Source organism: Lactuca serriola, chromosome 4 (assembly GCF_051521515.1).
Source record: "Lactuca serriola cultivar US96UC23 chromosome 4, Lser_US96UC23_V15, whole genome shotgun sequence".
Classification (NCBI taxonomy): Eukaryota; Viridiplantae; Streptophyta; class Magnoliopsida; order Asterales; family Asteraceae; genus Lactuca; species Lactuca serriola.
This window is the reverse complement of record NC_136411.1, coordinates 288,582,059-288,591,564: the sequence shown is the minus strand read 5'-3', so window position 1 is coordinate 288,591,564 and position 9,506 is coordinate 288,582,059.

Sequence of the window (9,506 nt, the reverse complement as noted above, 5' to 3'; positions counted from 1 at the left end):
GCAAGAATCAAATCCATTTTCCAATATTTCTATCAATGGAATCATATAAACAACAATTTTTCACAAATTTCATCATAAGGATACTTAAAATAAATAAAATCAAAATTTTCCTTTTATTTTAAAATCGCGGAAAAACTTATCGTTACAATGCAAACATATATGAAAACTATGTTGTTATCTATTCCTAAGTAGGGGTGCAAACGAGCCAAACTACTCGTGAGCTACTCGGGATCGTATCATTAAAAGCTCGACTCGAAACCGATTTTAAACGATCCCGAGCCGAGCTCGAGCTTAATATTAAACTTGTTTCTTAAACGAGCTCAAGCTCGAGCCTATGTCACTAAGCTCGTTTAGGCTCGCGAGCCTAAACAAGCCTTTATATAAAATAATTTATTATTATTTTTATATATTAAAATAAAAACATATTTGGGGATTAGGTATTTCTTAATGAGCTCGAGCCGAGCTTAAGCTTATTTAGGCACGTTAGACAAAAAATGAGCCGAGCCCGAGCCCGAGTTGAGCTTGTATATTTACTTATGAGCTCGAGCCAAGCTCGGTACAAGAAGCTCAAATCGAGCCGAGCTCGAGCTCGAGCCTTGTATAACTTAAACGAGCTTGAGTCGAGCCTGAACAAGCTCGGGCTCGGCTCGGCTCGTTTGCACCTTTATTCCTAAGAATTCTATCATAACTCTTAAGCAGCAGCTCAAAATTATGATCTTTGAATCATGCAATCGAAATCCATCTTCGCCATCAGATTCAACATACTCTTCTTCTAAGCTTCCTTTCTTTTTCCGATTCTACAAAACATCAAAATGTGACCTGGTCACATCATGTAATAAGAATCTCCGAATAGGGAGTTAATAGAGTTAGATAGTGGACTTTAACTAAAGCATAGTTAAATTTTTTACTTTTACCATCCTAGTGAACTTTCAGGTAAATAAGGCAGCTTCGCAACCGATGCCCCTTCATTTGGCAATAGAAACATATGGACTCTTTAGTAATGGTACATGGGACTATCTCAGACTTTAGCCTTTCTCTTTACCATTTGGTCAACCGAGTTGACTATGGCCGATCCCTTTCCATTGGGAAGAGAAGACTTTTCTGGACTTCCAATGTTTCTATTGTCAATGTCCATGAAAGTTTGGGAAGTAGATCTTCCAATCAAATTTGCTTTACAAATGCTCTAAATCATTGTTGATTCATTAGGAACAAGCAAATAGGTAAGATCGATAAGGGTCATGTCGTGATCTTTCATGAGGGAGTGACTAATGAACCCAGTCAACAACCAACTTCCTCGAGACTTCGACACCCAACTCTCCTGGCTTGTCAACATGTGACTTCATCTCCAAGATGTGAGCACATATAGACATTGCTTGCAAATAGGGATTGAGTGACCTTGAACTATTCAAGAACTTGTGGGTTAGGGAGAACAGTTAGAGGAAGAAGTGAAGTATCATTTCCAGTCCCATTAATGCATAACAAAGGGATTAATATTTTACCTTGATTGCCATTTAGGATATCATCTTCATTAGGAAAGCTTTATCCAAAAGGATACGGAGGACCATAGTTGTCATAACTAGACATCTGTGAGGGAGAAATTCAAGTTTAGTTGATTTAAGTCCTTAATATAACACCCAATATCAAATATTAAGGCTAGGACCCAACACAATATTTTATAACTTGGAAGAGGGATGTCGTAATCCAAGCTACAAAATATTTGAAGGTAGGTAAATGACAATTTACCATTTTCCACCATGAAAAACGAAATTTAACATTAGGTTTTAAATGAATTGAAACTCCTAGATCTTTTGAGATTCATTAAACTATTCAATGGCATGTTTAAATCTCGATTGTGCCCTTCAAGTTTGTGACTGGGATGCCGAGGATCACAAATAAGGAGTGAATAACCATGCAAATTAACTTGGTACACTTAATGTTACAACCACCTAATCAATGTGCTGGTTAACCACACACACTCCATTGATCTATGATTAACATCAAGCTAACCTTTGCCACACATTGTCATTCCTAGATTAATGTGTCGGTTAACCACACACGCTCCACTAACGATTTAACATGGTGCAAAGTGCAATTTCATGGGTTATGTAACATCCAGATTCCCAGGTATTCTATGTTATTCATTTATTTTCTTTTAGAGAGAAGGACTCGACGAGTCGACGCCTAGACTCGTCGAGTAGGATCGCGACTTGCTGACTGGATTAATGAATGGACTCGACGATTCGGCAGGGTGACTCGACGAGTCCGCGTTGAGGTCAGAAACCCTAAATCTACGGGCCTGAGCCCTATTTAAAGGACCTTATAGCCCTCATTTGCGGCTACCAGTCCAGAGAGAGAAACCCTAGAGAGCTTAGGCGAGTTATGTGTGAGAGCAAGCCTTTTTAATCCTTTTTGGTGTTATTTTGCAAAGAAGAAGGTGTTTCCAGCTAGAGGAGGTCAAGAGGGTTGCTAATCCGTGGTTTCCAAGCTTAGATCTGCAGTATTGAGGTAGCAAATCGAACTCTCCTTCTATTTTGGTTAAGATCTATGAATCTAGGGTTTTCTATACCATTTTTATGGCTTGAATTGATGAGTTTATGGTCCCTTTATGTGTTAGACTTCAAATCTGGACCCATAGAGGTCTAGAGAGCCTTATCCATCTTGCTTTATGGAGTGTTATGGAAGGAATGAACTTAGGTTGCCATTTTTGAGGCTATTTCCTCAAAAGGAGCCATATATATGTTGCATGAGTGTAAAGGTTTCACCTTTACATGATTAGTGGGTATGGAAAGGTCAGATCTATAGGTTAGAGAAGCAGATATGACCTCAAAAGGTCATTTGAGTGTTGCCATGGATGCAACTCGTCGAGTTCATAAGTGGACTCGACGAGTCGAGTCGGGGTTGCCCCGCGATTCGTGACAGGAGGAACCCGTCGAGTGGAGGGATGACTCGACGTGCCAAGTGAGGCTAGAAGGATTTAGAGGACCCGCATAGACTCGCCGAGTCGTCCATGTGCACACGACGAGTCGGGTCAAAGTTTGACCATTGACTTCAGTTGAACTTAGGGTTTTGGTCAAGCTGATCCAAGAGAGTTCTGGGAGGGGTAGAATGGTCTTCTACCCATCATTAGAGATGAGACTATGAGAGGGTATTGATCAGGAATGTTCTTAGGTTGATAGGAGGAGTCTAGGTCGGGACGTCGAGCACGAGAGTTATCCGATTTCGTACGAGGTGAGTCTTCTCACTATATTGTACCTAGAGTGGTACATATGTGTGACCGGAAGGTCTTATATGCTATGAGACGTATGTGCTGTATGCTGTTATATGATATATATATATATATATATATATATATATATATATATATATATATATGTGTGTGTGTGTGTGTGTTATGTATGTTATGAATGATAAGGACCGAAAGGTTAGGAGGTTACGGACCGGAAGGTCTACCAAGATTTCAGGACGGAAGTCCCCTAAGACACTTGGACCGGAAGGTCCCACAGAGTTATGGCCTTGAGTGGCGTATGTGTTTTATGTGGTATTTTGGAGACCTCACTAACCAATTATGCTTACAATGGTTGTGTTATGTGTTTCAGGTACTAGCGAGGATCGCGGGAAGGCGCCAACATGATCCGTACACACTTGTGGAGTTTTATGTTTTGAGATTCTGGGATATGTTTTTGTCATGATGGCATTGGGTACATTATGTTTTGATATTATCTTGTGAATAAAAGTATGTTTTAAAAATGAAAAATTGTTTTGGAAATTTACGTTGTTACAAGTTGGTATTAGAGCCTTGGTTTGAGGGATTCGGATGCACCTTCGGGTGTATTTGAACTCAAACCGAGGAATTGAGAAAGTTTTCGTAAAATAAACAGTTTTTCTAAAAAGTAAAAGAATTTGAGAAAAGCAGAAGGAAGCAGTGTGTACGATCGGCCAACGCCCGAATGGTGATTTCCCAAAATACCCTTACCTTATGTGTGATGAGATATGTTATGATATGTTATGCATGCTAGAGTAGGCTAGGTATTCATGTTAAGACTAGAGTGGACTGATTTGTGATGCCTTAGCCTAGGAAGATTTATGTTGCTATGGGATGCTTGAGAGTGAGTAGGTAGCAGTGAGGAGTTTATGTGAGGTCTACCGAAGGGTAGCCTTTGCTAGCGAGATGTAGAGTACTTGTGATATGGGATCCTAGGAGGAGGACTTGGGGTGAATAATGATGTGGTGTGGACGGTAGTATAGGCCCGTACTACTGAAGACACCAGATCAGTGCGCATTCCAAGTAAAAATCCTTAGGGTACAAGAGAACAAGTAGGGTTGAGTTGTCGAGTGCGAGTATGCTCGAGCGAGTCTCTGATATTTTATGTTGTATTTCAGAGACATCATGGTTGGGACACGCCACAGACCAGAGACCAATGACATGAGTGACGAAAAGCTTCGTTAGATGATCCACGATGAGGTGGTCGCGGCTATCCGCGCAGAGATACCGGAAATGTTGGGTCTATCAAGACCACCTTGATTGAGACGTTTGTCGAGAGATACACAATGGTTACTGAGGTTGCGGCTACTGCAGCTACTGCAGCTGTGGCTGCTGCTAGACCTCGGGGGGGAAGTGACTCGTTGCTGTTTTGGGAGTTCAGCAACACGAAGCCACCGGAGTTTGATGGGATGCAGGATCCGATTGCTGCGATGAGATGGATTTCTGATATCGAGGGATGCTTCTACACATGTTCGTGTCCGGACCATTTGAGGGTTCAGTGTTCACTGAACCAGCTTCGCTTGGGAGCGAAGGACTATTGGAAGTTTGTGATGGCAGAATTCACTACGGCAGAGCTTATTGCAGTGACCTAGGAGAGGTTCACCATGATGTTTTCAGATGAGTATGTTTCCCCTGTGGAGAGGGAACGTTTAGCCCAAGAGTTTTTGTCCCTCAAGCAGGAGACAGAGTCAGTGACTGTGATCACATGGATGTTCCATGAGGGGGCGTTGTTTTGCCCTGAGCACGTGTCGTCTAAGCAGGCACGCATGAGTCGGTACTTGAGCATTTTGAGGAGGGATATCAGGGAGTTCATGGTGAACTTGTCATACCGGACATTTGCTAAGCTCCAGGAAAATGCCCGAAAGATGGAGATTGAGCTGGAGACTTAGGCCCGGGAGGAGGCCGAGTCTCAGGGGAAGGATCGGCGGCCGGCACAGTCTCAGCTGGCAGCCAAGCGGGCAAAGCCCGCCGATTCGATATCTGGAGGCCAGAAGGGCCGCACTTGCGGGAAGTGCGGCAAGGGACATGATGGGGTTTGTCGATCAGGTGCTTGCTACAAATGTGGCAAGGAGGGGCACATAGCCAAGGATTGCCCCAAGGGGTTCATGGTTTGCTTTCATTGCAACCAAATTGGACACCGTAAGGCCGAGTGTCCGCAGCTGTGGGGGACAACACAGGGAGCACCGCAGGATCTGCCCCAACTGTCGTGCGAGCTACTGAGGCTCGGTCGGTGAAGCCGAGGCACCGAAGGCTCGCGGGAGAGCCTTCCAGTTGACGGCGGAGGAGGTCCGCGCACCGCCCGATGTCGTGGCTGGTATGTATTTTTCATTTATTTATGTTGAGTTTGAGATATTGTGCTTATATTATGATATGCGTAGGTAGTTTTCTTGTGAGTTCTGTACCTGCTTTGGTGTTATTTGACTCGGGTGCGATTCGGTCATATGTGTCTTTAGCGTTTAGTCAGCACATCAATATCCAGCGGGGGGCGTTGAGTCGACCTCTATGAGTTTCCATAGCTGACGAACGAGCGGTGTATGCTACGGATGTGATTCGAGGATGTGTACTCGAGATCTTCGGTGTTGAGTTCCTGATAGATTTGGTCCCGATTGTGATGGGAACGTGTGTGTCATAGCGGGCATAGATTGGTTAAGTCAATTTGGGGCTGTTATATACTGCGAGCGACAGTTGGTGACGATACAAGACCCTAGTGGGGGAGTACTTATGGTGTACGGTGAGGGTACCCGTTCTGGGTCAGCATTCTGTTCGGATGCCAGAGCGAGGCGGAGCTTAAAGCAGGGCTGTAGCGGGTTTGTGGCTTATGTGATGGATTCATGAGTGGCCGTAGAGGGGTCGGGTTCGGTTAGTGATGTGCCGATAGTGCATGAGGTCCCGGATGTTTTCCCCGAGGAGTTGTCGGGTGTGCCTCCCGAGAGGCAAGTGGAGTTCCGTATCGATTTGGTTCCAGGAGCGGTGCCCTATCGCCTTGCGCCACCAGAGATGCAAGAGTTATCCTCACAACTTCAGGAGCTGTTGGGGAAAGGATTTATCAGGCCGAGTAGCTCACCTTGGAGAGCGCTGATCCTTTTTTCAAGAAAAAGGATGGTTCACATCGGATGTGCATTGATTACCGGGAGTTGAACAAGTTGACGGTCAAGAACCGTTATCCGCTACTGAGGATTGATGATCTGTTCTATCAGTCGCAAGGAGCATCTTGGTTCTCCAAGATTGATTTGAGGTATGGATATCATCAGATGAGGGTGCGTGATAAGGATATTCAGAAGACGATGTTCAGGACTCGTTATGGGCGTTACGAGTTCGTGGTGATACCTTTTGGGCTCACCAACGCACCAACAACATTCATGGATCTCATGAACAGGGTGTGCAGACCGATGTTGGATCGGTCGGTGATTGTATTCATCGACGATATTCTGGTGTATTCAAGATCTAGAGAGCAGCATGAGGAGCATTTGAGAGAGATTCTTGGAGTTTTGAGATCGGAGAGGCTCTATGCCAAATTCTCCAAGTGTGAGTTCTGGTTACGAGAGGTCCAGTTCTTGGGGCATCTCGTTAACCAGAATGGGATATTGGTCGATCCAGCCATGATTGAGGTTATGATGAGTTGGGAGGTGCCGAGATCCGCCACCTAGATCAAGCGTTTTCTGGGGTTGGTCGGCTACTATCAGAGATTTATCAAGGATTTCTCCAAGATTGTCGTGCCTCTCACCAGGTTGACCCGGAAGGGCGTTGCTTTTTCGTGGGGTCCGGAGCAGCAGACCTCGTTTGAGACTCTTTGCCAGAGATTGTGCGAAGTCCCGGTGTTATCCCTTCTAGAGGGAATGGAGGATTTTTTGGTATACTGCGATGCATCAATATCGGGGTTGGGTGCGGTGCTTATACAGAGAGGGCATGTGATAGCATATGCATCGAGGCAGCTGAAACCTCATGAGATGAGGTATCCCACCCACGATTTGAAGTTGGGGGCAGTGGTGTTCGCCTTCAAGATCTGGCGTCACTATTTGTATGGGGTTCGGTGTACCATATACACGTACCACAAGAGTTTGAAGTATTTGATGGATCAGCCCAACCTGAATATGCGCTAGAGGAGATGGTTGGATGTGGTAAAAGATTACGATTGTGAGATCTTGTACCACCCAGGCAAAGCTAATGTTGTAGCTGATGCTCTGAGTCGTAGGGCAGAGAGTGCCCCGATTCGAGATGTTTGTATGAGGTTGACAGTGATGACTCCGGCATTGGACACCATTCGGGAGGCCCAGGCAGAGGCCGTGATACCAGAGAACTGCAAGAGGGAGCGGGTGATTGGGCAGGTGTCTGAGTTCGTTACCGATAGCCGAGGGCCGATGACCTTTCAAGGTTGGATTTGGGTGTCGTATGCAGGCGGGACACGTACCATTCTGATGGAGGAGGCGCACAGATCGAGGTTCTCGATCCATCCTGGGGCCACTAAGATGTATTTGGATCTGAAGAGAGACTATTGGTGGCCTTGTATGAAGAGGGATGTTGCATGGTTTGTTGAGAGGTGCTTGACCTGTCGTAGAGTTAAGGCTGAGCACCAGTGTCCGTGTCACACCCCAAAACCACGAACGGTGGAAACGTTCAGGGGTGTAGGACGTCATGTACAGTATCACAACAGTGTAATATAATAAACAAGCAACAACATCATCCATTGCATTATAAGTAAAGTTTTATACATGTGTGTTCTTTCATTGTGGTAAGACACCAAAAATATACAAACAAAATAAAAGACGAGACTTGTCTGCTACGTCTTCTCAAAACCTGTCCTCCGTACCTGTCTACTGGCGACCTGAGAATACAAGTTATTTTGAAAGAGAGTATCAGCTTTAAAGCTGGTGAGTTCATAAGTATATAAGTGTCATTGCTTTGTTTGTGAAAACCTGCTATGAATGCCATGAAAACCTTTAAGTGAAAATGTTGAGGTAAGTATGTAATCCCTAGAAAAACCCTTATTTTCTATATGTATGAAGTGTAGTCTTCTACCAAGACTCGAATGTTTTGTATGAATGATGTGCAGTCTTCTACCAAGACTCAAATGTTTTGTATGAATGAAGTGCAGTCTTCTACCAAGACTCAAATGTTTTGTATGAGTGATGTGCAATCTTCTACAAAGACTCAAATGTTTTGTATGTATGAAGTATTTTTCCTTTGCATAGACTAGTACTAAAAGTGCTTAGTCTAACTCATCGTTTATGTGAATGTGTCACAGAATAAAGTAAACAGGAAAAATATGATATGGTAAGTGTTGTCACTGGGTACTAGGACCAACACTACATCGCATGAAACGAAAGATAGACCCGGAGGAACATCCGAAGAGTGTCCCCTCATCCTCTGTAGCAGCAGCAGGATGGAAGGAGGGTTAGTCCCTGCATCGATCTCTTGACGTAGATCGTCAACTTAATGATCCTCCGAAGATTCACATCTCGTCCACTGTTGCAACAGCGGGCGGAGGGATAGTTAGTCCCGTCACTGACCACAAATCAAGTGATTACCTTAGACATCCGTAGACGCCATCTCTCACTGGCGCTAATCAGTGAGATTCGGAATGGTAAGTCCCGCTGAAAACATCCCCTCGAACGGGAATAGGAAAGACAATTTATACAGTAAATACTAATAAATCATCCTCTTGGATCTAAGCTCAAGTATTCCAAGGTAAGTAAGTACAGAACCATGTACTTATTAACAAGTGTCACTGTCTAGAATTCATGTAAGTGTGTTCATGTAACAAGTAAGTATATGTAAACATATTCATGTATCATAGAATCCTAAGTACGTGTAATCATGTATCATGTAAAGCATTAGTATAGACTCATGAATGAACTGACTCTTGTTTGATATCTTCTGACTATCCCTATGATAGCTAACTGGAAAGTATGTTGTTGTTCGAGTAGGTTTATGCAAGGTATCTAGGAGATTTGAACAATAATATAAAGTGACTTGAAGTCATTATACAATTCAAAACTAATACTTCTGTTGTCTAAGTATTTTAAGATAGAAAACCATTTCACGTGACTTCTTTTGAAATATGTGAAATCTACTGAGTGAAAACATAGTTATAAAATACATGAAACTGATTTAATAACATGTTTGTTCCTACTTGTATTCCCCCCCCCCATTAAAGCATTTAAAATCCTTTAAAACATTGATTACGGGGTATGAACTCACCTGTAGTTGGTGATTGGAATGAACTGAACGGTATCGGATGGCTAGG